The sequence below is a fragment of the Phocoena sinus genome, chromosome 2, assembly GCF_008692025.1.
Source record: "Phocoena sinus isolate mPhoSin1 chromosome 2, mPhoSin1.pri, whole genome shotgun sequence".
Lineage (NCBI taxonomy): Eukaryota > Metazoa > Chordata > Mammalia > Artiodactyla > Phocoenidae > Phocoena > Phocoena sinus.
In genome coordinates, this window is record NC_045764.1 from 74,361,569 (window position 1) to 74,374,728 (window position 13,160).

General features: G+C 43.6%; 1 protein-coding gene across 2 annotated transcripts in view; it reads left to right on the forward strand.

The window, feature by feature from the left end:
- RORA (RAR related orphan receptor A) overlaps nucleotides 1-13,160 on the forward strand; it is a 179,929-nt gene that overhangs the window by 98,737 nt on the left and 68,032 nt on the right. The gene's annotated exons all lie outside the window — the stretch shown is intronic.

Here is a 13,160-nt window from a genome sequence, read left to right on the forward strand (position 1 = left end):
GAGATTAAAGACGCAAAAATAATGGCATTTTTTTTACTAACTTTTTTGTTTTGTAAATATATATTTAAATACTTTATGTCAATATGTAATGAATTTATTCCTGTTATTTTCAAATTAATTATAGATAAATATTGTTAAATGTTCTGTTTTAATTCCTTGTGCAGTAATTACTGATATCTAGCCCACATAAACAGAAGCTCTCTTAAGAGCATGAAATGATCCAGACACCAAAAGTTTGAGAACTGCTCTCTACAATTTACTCTAGGAGACACAGAAGATTTTTTTTTTTTTTTTTTTTTGCGGTACGCGGGTCTCTCACCGCTGCCGCCTCTGCCATCGCGGAGCACAGGCTCCGGACGCTCAGGCCCAGCGGCTATGGCTCCCGGGCCAAGCCGCTCCAGTCGGCAGGCGGACTCTCAACCACTGCGCCACCAGGGAAGCCCGACATAGAAGATTTTGTGATAAAGCACAAGGTAACAATAGAAGGGGCTTTAAATTTATACAGATTTAGCAGATAAACCCCCAATTATATATTAAACAAAGCACTTTCAAACATGAATTCGAGAACAAATTTTCTAATCCCTGTTTTCTTTATAACGTTATTTCCTCTTTATTGGCCGTGTAAGACCATTGCTGGTGGTTACCTTTTTGTTGTTTCCTTTTTTAATAAAACAGAGGTTTGGCATAAAATTGTGGTTTATGGAGGCTTTATGATTTATCTTTACCAACTAAGAGGCACGCAGGTCTTGGTTCCATGTAGTTACCTACCAGCAGACCGTCAGTTGACTGGGAGCAAATGTATTTTGGCACATTGCGCATGGCTAGGGTCTTGCTCCTGACTCCTCTTGCCAAGAGAAGAGTTGGTACCCCTAGAGCCAGATCAGCGTCAGAGTACTGGGTTACCTCGCTCCCGACATGGTTTTATTAGCCAATTAAAGGTTAGGCTGAAACACACTCACTGTGTAAACAGTGGTTGTGCAATGGCCCAGAGTGAGGCTGGCCAGGAGAAAGAGTGCCTCGTTTCCTCTTGGGTCTGCCCAAACGCGGGAGGGCTAAAGGAGAGTGAGAGAGTGAGATGGTCTCACGTCAGAACAGCACGCAATGATGACGTGAGGGAAGGACGGGAGCGGAGAGGAAGGGAACAAAGATAGCGTCCTCTCTCCTTAGAAAGGCTGTGGGGAAGGCGAAGCCCTCACCTTTGTCAAAAGGGTTAGAGAGCGAACTGCATGCCTACTTACGGTTACAAAGAAAACAAAACTTCTCCAAATTTCCGAGATAATTAATTATCTTTGAAGGAAGATGGCTCTTTTTAGGCATTGTATTTTATTAAATTTCTCATATTTTCCTGCTAACTGAACTTAAAATAATAAGTTTTATACCTTCAGTTTTGCATTAGTCAGTGGTTTTGACCCAGGCATAGAAAGACTAAAAACCAAAAGGCATTTTTTTTCTTGATCTCAAAGTGTTTACTGTGAAAATTCGTCAAGCTTACATTTGTGAGTTGGGCCTATTTCTGTGTATGTTGCACTTCGACAAAAAAGCTTACTAAAGGGCTTCCCTGGTGGCGCAGTGGTTGAGAGTCCGCCTGCCGATGCAGGGGACGCGGGTCCGTGCCCTGGTCCAGGAAGATCCCACGTGCCACGGAGCGGCTGGGCCCGTGGGCCATGGCCGCTGAGCCTGCGCGTCCGGAGCCTGTGCTCCGCAGCGGGAGAGGCCCGCGTACCGCAAAAAAAAAAAAAGCTTACTAAACGGTGGGGGCATTCTAGTACCCTTTGTGTAAATAAGACACTCACAGTACTGAAAATATTCTCTGGACTCCAGGCTTTGGAATTTTTCACTGCCATTTAACACACATTGCGTTTATCCTCAATTTCTTCGTACCACCGGTTCACAAACAGAAGACTGAATCTGTGACCCGACAAAAGGGAAACTGAAGGCATTTGTATACTTCAAATATGTGTACAAAGCCATAAACTATATCACAATAGCCACCTTTACATTTTTCTTTTCTTTTTTTTTTTTTTTTTTTTTTTAATGTTGGCTTTTGAATGATCCAGGAGGAAGAAAGTGAATCAGAAGACACGGTGATATTGTTATGGCTACAGGAAGTTCTTCTAAGACTTAATGCTTTCTGTGTACCTTTGAGCTCTTTGCTAAGGGTTCTGGTTCTAGGTAAGGATGGCTCAGCACACTGGCTGTGTTTTCAAAGTCCATCATCTCCTATCTCAGCTCTCCCAGTGGTCCCCTGGCTTAGCAGCCCAGGGCTGAGTTGCACCACCCCCCGTCCCCCGCCCGGCTACATAGAGATCAGTGGTGCCTCTTTTCCAGACCGCCCCCTCTTCCCTCTCCCCAAACTCAGTGTTTCCATCTTGTGTCCCATTCTCTCCCAGCTCTTCCAGGTGACATGAGGGAAATGAATAAGGAAGGAATGTAAGAAATTCGGCACAAGTATAAGAGCATGGATGGATCTGAAAAATTTTCCCAATAGGTTTAAATCCCATAAATACTGCATATGCCAGCTGAAGGATCTTAGGCAAATCGTATAACCTCTCTACACCTCAGTTTTATCAGCTGTAAAATTAAAAGATAATAATAACATGGACCTCATGGGTTTTGGAAAGTAGGAAGTAACACATCCAAGGTGCTTTCTACAGTGTCTCACCAGTAAGAGGTGCTTAGCCCATAGTAGGCAGTGAACAAGCATTATGATGAATACGGTCCTCATCATGTTCACGTGGGGAATGGGACACACGCCATGTACACAGATTTGAAGTCGGGGTAATGACTTCATCCAATCTCACCTCAGCTGATGCACACCGGCATTTTAACCGGGGCCTTTGTCGGTGCCCAAAGACGTGAGTTATGTGATTTGGTCGCAAAGGGGCTGGTGGAACGGGCACCTGGATGATACTTCTCATCATACAACCTAAGAAGCTTCTAATTCTTGAATCTGCACGATCCAGGCCCTACCACTGTGAACAGTAATACAAGTCCTAAGCCTGTCATTTCTAAAGTGCTTCCCCTGTGTGCCAAGCACTGTGAAGTGGATTCCCACATTTCATACTCCTGTGAGCCTTTTACCGCCACCTCTCGGAGGCAGGGACCTACCCAATGGCCACAGAGCTAGCACGGAGCTGCCCTTGGAGGCCAAGCCTGTCTGACCCCCAAGCCCATGTTTCGAACCTCCTTGCTGCTCTGACCCAACAGCGCAGCACCACAGTGGGAGTCTCACAAAGATACATTGTTCCAGACTCTGAGCTTGGGTGCAAACTGGGATGGCAGGCTCCTTCGGAGCACTTTCATGGAGTGAGAGGTAGGCAGGATATGCACAGATATTTATTGAGCATCTGCTGTGTGGCAGGAACTGTACAAAGTGCTAGAAGCAGAGAGAAGGGAAGATGTAGTCCCTGCCTTCAAGGAGCTCACAGGCCAGTGAGGACTCGAGGCAGAAATAAAACCATGACACGGTGTCAGTGCCAGATTGGAGAAATGGGGAGTTTGTTGGGAGCACGGAGGAGCCCGAATCAGACTGAGGGCTTAGGAACAGCTTTCTGAGGGAGGCAAAAGCTTAGCTGAGCTTTGAAGCGAAGGAAGGTCTTCCCAACAAGGAGTAAAGCTTGGGAAAATTCTCAAAGGCTAGACAGGGAAGGAGGCGAGTTTGGGGCTGGCAAGTACTTGAGTGTGGCCTGTAGGGACTGCAGGAGATGAGGCAGCTAGACGAGGCCAGTGGAGTTCAGAGCATGAAAGGCCCCAGCTGTCGCTCTAAGGGAGTTTTCTTTAGGAAGGTGACGGTAAGCCCCTGGGGGAGGTCGCCAAACATTTTCAAGGCACATGGAATTCATTAGGAACAATCAGATGTTCTCAGTATCGTCCTTTCCCTTCATCATTTCAGGGAAGGAAAACAAAAAACAAAAAACGCTTTTTGGATGTTGCAAAAGACCTTTCTATGGTATGATTTGGGTTTCTGTGCAGACACTTTGCCTCTCGTATGCTGTTGAGAGATATATGAAAGGCATCAGCCACGAGACTCCTTCAATGGATTTTTGCACTTTGCTTGTTAGAAATTGATTCCGGGACTTCATTTTGATGTCGCGAAGATGAATGGGGCAGTAGTGTTTTGGCTTGCGCTGCCAGGAGGAGGGAAAACAAGGTTCTGTGGTGCCGCAGTTCAATCACGCTGCTTACAGAAGTAGGGCCATGAAAGGATGGAGGAGTGTGTCTTTGATACTGGAAGCCCTGTAGCCCTGTTGGTGCTACAAGTGAATGCTTAAATTAAAGGTTGGAGCCCGCTTTCAAGTACTGACTAGCAAGCAAAAAGCTCAGCCCACACTCATGCACCTACTCAAGCTTGTTAAAATAAAAATCCACTCTCGGCTAGGCTCGTGTCACAGCCAGCGTAATTATGACATGGAAGACTACTGTTTAAATTTGAGAGGCTGGAGCACACGTTTATTTAAAGCTACACTTGGTAATTGAATACGTGTTAGTCAGGACGTAGGCCCAAACTGCGAAGAAGTAAGTATCATTGCCAACTGCTTCTCAGGTTGTTTCTCCTTCACGTATTCAAGATCAACACTTGGCACTGGGCAGATTCATCCAGAAGAGAGGTGGTTTGACTCCCTTACCTTAGGATGGGTTACTTACCTCTCTCAGCTCTCATCCACCAATGGGGATAATCATGGCATCACCTCAGTGGATTGTTTTGAGGACTAAATGAGATAATACATTTAAGGTGCTTGGCAACCATCACTGAGTGCTTCGTGGTGTAGTTTTTTTGTTTGTTTTTTAAGGTTGTGACTCTATGTACTGACATATAGTTGATTTACAATGTTGTGTTAATTTCTGTTGTACAGCAAAGTGATTCAGTCATGTATACACACACACACACACACACACACTCACACACACACACACACATTCTTTTTTTTTATATTCTTTTCCATTATGGTTTAATCTCAGGATATTGAATATAGTTCCCTGTGCTGTACAGTAGGACCTTGTTGTTTATCCATAATGTAGTTTTATTGTCAGCATTATTTGTAGATTTTTTTTTTAAACAGTGGGCAGGAGTATGACTTAAATGCCCCTCTTTTTGTCTGGCTACCAAAGATAAAGGCAGAACAATGCAGCTATTTGTAATAGCCATGGCCTTATTAGGCCCGTTGAGTTAGAGTCCCTGCATTTCTGGTGGTTAGATAATATGCTCAAATTATCCAAGTGTTTGGGAAAGCCATGGTATTATGCTCATTTTGAGAGCGTGAGGTATTATGCTCATTTTGTGATTGGTTTCTCATGGGTTCTTCCCCTTGCCATAGATATTTCGAAGTCATTCTCCCTCCTTGCCCTGTATGGACCATGTGAAATGCAGGGTAGCATGTTCTCCAACCAGTGAATCCCCTTTATACCCACTTTATACTGAGCTGCTTTCTACATTTAAGGTATTCAACCTTGCTATGTCATTTTAAGATCCCAGAATTCAGATTACAGATACTGAGGAACAGAGAAGGGTGCGCCTAGTATCTTTTCTGCAGAATCTATGGAATCTCATGCATGGAACTTAGAGGTCAGGCCTCCGTCTCCCCATCTCAGAGTGCTGGGATTTATGACCTCTGCAGCATGCTCTGGTATCTGTAAGTTAGGGCATTATTCTATTTATATAACTCACACTCTGCACTTTTGTGTGGATTATTACATTTTTTTAAATTAATTTATTTTTTGTCTGTGTTGGGTCTTCATTGCTGCGCGCCAGCTTTCCCTGGTTGCAGCGAGCGGGGGGCCACTCCTCCTTGCAGTGAGCGGGCCTCCCACCTGAGTGTTGTGGAGCCCGGGCTCCAGGCACTCGGGCTTCAGTAGTTGTGGCACGCAGGCTCAGTAGTTGTGGCTCGCGGGCTCTAGAGCTCAGGTTCAGTAGTTGTGGCGCACGGGCTTAGTTGCTCCGCGGCATGTGGGATCTTCCCGGACCAGGGCACGAACCCGTGTCCCCTGCATCAGCAGGCGGACTCTCAACCACTGCGCCACCAGGGAAGCCCAGGGAGCAGGATTTTGACTGTGGGAGATGACATAGCTAAAAACAACAGTCCCTTAGCTAGTCAGGCATTTTATAGGATATTTGACCTATAACAACTTCAGAAGTCATCTAATCCAATCTGTGTGCTTTACACAGCAAGTACCTGGGAGATGAAATGCCTTGCCCGGGCTATGCTAGTGGCAGGGTAAGGACTAGAATCAGAGTCTCCTTACTCCTCTTCTGGAATTGTTTTCACTGATCATGTTTCATCTGAGAGCTGCAAAGAGTTTACAGTGGAATATTCTTATATCAGAGAGGGCTGTAAGTGATGTGTTAGGTCTGTTTAACTCTCTAGTAACAAAGCCATTCATTTTTATCAAAACGTCTGATTGCATCATTATTTGTATTTTCATAGAAAATGGACAAAAATTAATTCCAGCTAAGCGTAACAGTGCAGAGAAGACCTGGGCTTTAGTGTAGTCTTTAAAACGTGGAAAAACACAGGAAACCACTTCAAATATACCGTCACAATTGGTTCAGACTGTGTCAGAGAAGCCAGCAGAACGGTGTCCCTTCCTGCTGAGTGTTGTGAAAATCTATCCTCGTTGTTTGCTGTGGTCTCCCTGCGAGGGACACGTCGAAATTCCTCTCCAAGGGAAAAAAAAAATAGCAGGAACAGTAAATAACAACCCTCAGATAATACAGATGGGTAAACATTTCCAACATTGATTATATAAAGTACTGTTGACAAGCCACGAGCAGGCAAAATGAGAAGGCGGTGGAAAAGAGGACTTTTATCTGCCATTCAGCGCTGGGCTTATGAGGCAGGAAAGAGACAGAGCAAAAGACGTGATTAACATGGTAATATACATCATTGCCTGTGTAGGATCACACAGGGCCCTGAGAGTTATCTGGTCTGGGCCACTCCTGTTACTCCAGAGGAAACAGAAACTCAAAAAGGTTAAGTGGCTGGCCCAGTGTCACACGCTTCACAGCAAAGCCAGTTTTGGAGCCGTGGTCTCCTGCCTGTCAGTCCAGTGTTCCACCTGCTGTAGCATGACCCCCTAACTGAATCTATGACAGGAGCGGCATCAGGGGTACAAGATGAGGCTCAGAGAAACCTCTCTAAATAGATAGATGTTTTAAAGCCATCCCCAAAGGGCAAAAACTCGTTAATTCAATATTGTATAAAATCATAAGCTGTCATCAGATACAGAAAAGAAGGGACTCCTCATGTATATTTAGTTATGCAACACATATTTACTGAGTGCCTGTGCTGTATTTGTGTGACCCGTGGGCCATGCTCAATTATCCTCTCTCTTTTCTTGGAGCCTAATACGCAGGGGGATCACTGGATCTGTCCGCTTCACCTCCCTTCTGTCTAAGGATGTCACGCTCACATCGTTCTCTACTTTTTCCTATCCTTTTAATCTAGTCTTTAAATGTCAGTCTCTGTTCTCGTGTCCTTTTCTAGCCAGTGTGGGTTTCTCCTGTTTCTCTTACTCTCCATTCGCTGACGTATTTGCATCACTTTAGCTGCAGTTAATATCTGCTAAATCAAACCATATTGGATTGAATAGCTTCCATTGATTTGTGAACAAAAGGATGCTTCAGCTGCCCAGCCTTGCTCTCTGTCCCTTCTTTGTTACCAGTAGGGTTAACTTACTCAAAACCCTCCTTGTCCTTGTCCCTCTGTTACCCCTGTATTGTTCATCCTCCCCCTGTTCAAGCCGGCTCATCCTTTTGGACTGTCGTTACTATCAACACTATCTCTTGTTTGCGGAGGTGCCTGCTATTTCATTTACTCATTATTTACTGAACGAGAAGACCAGTTGTCATTTTTCTTTGCTGTTGTCCTGTTTTTACTTTTACCCATCACCCCTCCCCCAGATTATCGTGAGGACCACAGTCCTTATTGTCATGAGCTAAGCCATATTGAGCATCTCCTCCCTATTTGCTAAACATCTGAAGACTTGAATTTTGTTTTAAAAAAATGGAGCCTTTGGTTTCTTTTGAGAAGGGGTGCACAACGAACAAGCCACTTTCACTGATTAATTTAATTCAACCAATTTTCTCTAAATAATACCTCTCCCCAGAGGGAAATGATTAGATTCTATATGCCGAAAGAAGGAATTGTGAAAAGCACTAACCACAAAAAACAGGATTTTGTAAGTCGTATCATCAGCCTATCTATTTTACACTCCAGGAAATGCTGTAATCTTGATATTTCTTTCTTAGTTCAAAAGCAGTCCAACCTGAAATCCATATGAAAAATATCAAAACTCTTCCATCAACTTTCACCTATTTCTTGCCTTTGTCACTTAACAGTTGCCCACTCTTCACCTGCAGAAGAAGCTCATCTTTTTTTACTTATACTAGGAAAGCATACAAAATCACACTGACAGGTTGCTGATAGAGCAATAATGCGTAGATTCGAGAGAAACTTGTATTCCCGGAAAAACGAAGAAAGCTCTCAGATGAGTGAGCTCTGTGTTGGAGGCCTTAGAGTTGGAGGACCGGGAGGCCCTGGACATGGTCTGATGTGTTCTGAGGTCCGTACCTGGCCTCTCCCGGATGTTAGCGCAGCAAGCCCTGCTCTCCCCAGTGACACCCAGAGCGGACCTCGCCACTGCCTTGTTGGGGTGCAGAGGCTTTATCTGTCCTCAGAGACATTCTGACGCCACAGTTGGCCAGGGTATGTGAATGGGGAGGTTTGGGTCTTGAGTAAATCGTGTAAGTTCCTGTCTTCTTTCCCTCAACTACATCAGTAATTAAGAGCATAGAAAGAGGGGCTCTTGGTACAAATGAACTTATTTACAGAACAGAAATAGAGTCACAGATGTAGAAAACAATCTTATGGTTACCAGGGGGAAAAGGGGGGGGAGAGATAAATTGGGAGATTGGGATTGACATATACACACTACTATATTATAAAATAGACAACTAATAAGGACCTACTGTATAGCACAGAGGACTCTGCTCAGTACTCTGTAATGACCTTATTGTCCTGGAAACCCTCCTCCCCATAGAGCAGCAGTTCTCAACAGGGAGTGATTCTAACTCCTAGGGGACATTTGTCAGTGTCTGGAGACCCGATTGATTATCACAACTGGAGAGAGCTACAAGCATCCAGTGGGTGGAGGCCAGGGATGCTGCTAAACATTCTACAATGTCCAGGGAAGCTTCCCAAGATAAAGAATTATCCAGCCTTAAATGTCAATCGTGCTGAGGTTGAGAAATCCTGCTGTGGAGCATGTTCTTTACCCCATGTTCACTGTGGGCCCCTCACACATGACATCTGCCTTTTCAACCCACATACATTCTATTTAAAAGTACTTATCTTCACTTTTAAATAAAGGTATCAATGGAAAACCTCATTGGCAGGAGGGGTCCAAAAAAGGGGTAAAGGGATGTACTGGCCAAAGAAGCCAGAGATCATCAGTATGAATTAACTCATTGAAGTTAATTTATGCTGCTTGCAGTGGTAGAAAGACACGTGCTGAAAAAAAAAAAAAAAAAAAGAAAAAAAGAAAGACACGTGCTGTTGAAAGAGGACATCTCTTTAAAAGAGAAGGCACAAACCCAAATATTTAGTGCCCCTGGGCAGGTGGTATGAGTGTGGCAGAAAGAAGAGGCACCTGGGCCACTGGACAGCACATGTACCCATCTGGGGCAAGCCACCTCCCTTGGCTCTGACCAACTGTCCCCATTTAGAATAACGGGTCCACCATTGCCAGGCCTATTGATTTTTCTCAAGAAAATCTGGAGATCTGAGCTTTTATTGAAATTCCCTGGTTATTAACTGTTAGAAACAAATTTTAAAACTCATAAGCTTTGTGTCGTTGAACATGGATCAGAGTCTCTTCTAATACATGGATCTGAATAGGCTGCCCACCCCCTCCGTTCGAAATCTCTCAGTGACTTAGAAAATAAGTCCAAATTCCTTTGCAAAGTATTCGAGACCCTTTAAGATTCGGTCTCACCAAGCTGGCTACCTACTTCCCATCCGTTAGCTCCTCTCCACCCTCCTTTGAACACACCACGCATGCATATGCGGAGACCTCAGCCTGGCTTTTTCCCTCACTGCCGTCGCAGCTTTCTCTGCCTGTTGAACTGTGATATTCATTCTTCATGGCCCAGATCAAATGGCAAAGGATCTTCCTGAATTCCCTCAAAAAAATCTGGTTTGGTGTTTTATGTTATCGTGATCTTTACAACTTACCCTGCATTCATCTAGTCATCTCCCCATCTCAAGGAAAATATAAGACTTGGAGGCTGGGAACCCACTTTATTTACTGTCCTCTCCCACATGTAAACTTAGGTTTCAGTATATTTCAATCACCTTCTCCTTAACCATCCACCAGTATGCACTGTTATTAATATGGCAGTTTCTGTATGTAACACAAAACTCTCTCTCTTTCATTTCTATGGCCAAATTCTTCCCCCAAATTACAGTAACATTGAAATAAAGTTATTAACGGCAGTAAGGGAACTGTGAATTTTTTGGCATCATCTAGGACCTTTTATCAAGAGAAAAAAAGTAAAACTTCAGAGATGAGTAATACTTACTAGACACTTGGAATAGCATTAAAATAACTACTTTTACATAGTTAAATATTTGCGTCTATACTTAGATATATAAATTACTATTTTTTGAACTTGAAGTGGATTTTGAACTGTACTTGCCACAGTTATAATAATCATACAGTTTATTTGTTGAGCTATATAGACATTAACCAATTAATTCTTGATCAAATTGCCTAATAAGGAGACTTTCCTTGGGTACCCACTTTTCACAGTACGCATAGGAGTGTGTGTTAATTATAGGCCTCTGTTTTTAACTTTGCATAATATTACCCAAGTGCTTACTTAATAATTTACCAACATCGAGGGGTAGGTGGACAAGAAGCTTGTATCCGACTTAACTTCTGTTTCAAGCCAGGAGGCAAGTGACATCTATAAATCCATCAAGTACTTGGCCTGCGTTCAAGGACAATTTATTTTCTTTAAGTGTTTGAGTGGGTGTTCAAGGGGATGTGTTGACTTTCGCAATTCAGGTCACATCATAATTAGCTAATTTTTGTTGGAAAAAACAGGGATGATAGATAAATGTGTCTGAGCCAAATTGAGTTTTATTATGATCCTGGTTCTGTGTAGAGGATATAGCTAATAATTAAGTTACCCCGTTCAGTTACGCTTTCAGAAGTTGCTGTCACCTGCTGCCTGTGCCATTTAAAAAAACTACCGTACTTATTAATTTTAACATGAAACAGATCCATTTGGAGAAAATGCATTATGAAGGAGACAGAGTTGTTTGTTCAGTAACATAGGTTCAGGCTCAAGGCTAAACATAAATGTGGTACAAATGGGAAGATATTAGACAAATGCGATTTATCTCATTCTTCAGCAGCGAGGTATTCCAAATGCCTAATGAATGCATAAAAACAGATTGCGTATAACATGCACACTGTGAGTCTCATTTGCAGAATTAGTTTTGCCACCTCTGTCACTGTCTGAAACCAATCCTGTTTGAATAGCAACAGTTCTTGAGCTTCTCAAGATTACAAGAAGCAGCTCCTTTAAAGAGAAAAAAGAAAACTCAGTGTCTTATCTGTGGAATTTACCTTTATGGAAGAATTCTTGGGAATCCATCAGTTTTATCTAAGTCCGATTGTGTTGTCCTCTGTTAAACCTCTATTGTCCCTTGAAATCGGCCCACATGAAAAGAAGACAGTGTTCTTCAAAGCTCTGGTGGACGAATGCAGAGACTGAGGTTTCTGGAACACTCAGTCTCTTTGCTGAGATATTGTTAGAACATAATAGATAATATTCACTGAGCTCACGGCGAGGACACTGCTTGCCCATAGCAGTTTGTAAGCAGTTGGTTGTGGCATTGAATTTAAAAGCCCCAAAGAGTGAAGCAAAAATGTGTAATGATGCTATTATTGCCCTGGTTACAGGGTTCTAACTCGGGTGTTATTCGGGTACTGAGTGATTTAAATATCACTATATGCTCTCCTATAATTTTCTGAGAATAAGCATTATTTTATTTTTTTAATTAGTTTATTTACTTACTTATTTATCTGGCTGTGTTGAGTCTTCATTGCTGCGCATGGGCTTTCTCTAGTTGCAGCAAGCAGGGGCTACTCTTCGTTGCGGTGCACGGGCTTCTCATTGCGGTGGCTTCTCTTGCTGCGGAGCACGGGCTCTAGGCGCGTGGGCTTCAGTGGTTGTGGCTCGCGGGCTCTAGAGTGCAGGCTCAGTAGTTGTAGCGCATGGGCTTAGTTACTCCGGGGCATGCGGGATCTTCCTGGACCAGGGTTCAAACCTGTGTCCCATGCATTGGCAGGCTGATTCTTAACCACTGCGCCAGCAGGGAAGTCCCAGCATTATTTTACTTTGAGAAAATAGTGTTTGCTCTAGAATTCTCTCTGATTCCCATTCCCCCAAATATGTTTGAACAATACATCTGTTGAAAGTTCAACAAGTCGAAGATGACTTGCTCTCGTGGGCCCCCATCTTTCATGGTTAGAGGATTGTCCTAATGAGACCGAAAGGTCAGATTTACGACAGCCTAGGAGACTTCAAACACAGGAAAACAATTTTTTGCAGCCCTCCATTGTACTCTTAACCCTAGCCAGCTCCCTCCTAAGTGGAAGTAAAGGTAACCAGATGAGAGAGTGTGGGTAATTCTCTGCAAGTTATCATCCCTGCATGTTAAAAACCAGCTCCTAGTTGGAGGGCCAGATGTGTTACCATGTTAGGATAAAGTCAGCAACAGTAACAACACAAGCTGTCATTTATTGAATCTTTTCTATCTGCCAGGCCCTGGGCTCAGCAGTCAACATGCATGGTCACACTTCACTTGTAACAGCTCCCTAAGTAGGAACCAGCTCCCTAAGTTACTCTCTTTTTGCAGATGAGGGAAGCTGAGGATGAGGGAGGTCAAAGTGACTTGCACGAAGCCACATGGTGCTGTCAGCTGGGATTTGCGTTTAGGTGTCTAACCCCAGGGCCTCTCAACCGTGTCTCCACAGCCATGCTGTGTACCGATTGTAAGTGTGCACATTTCTCAGATGTCAGAGTCAGTGTCTGGACATATAGTTCACAGGCTAAAGGAATGAAGTGTGTGGTGACAAGCAGGCTTAAGTTA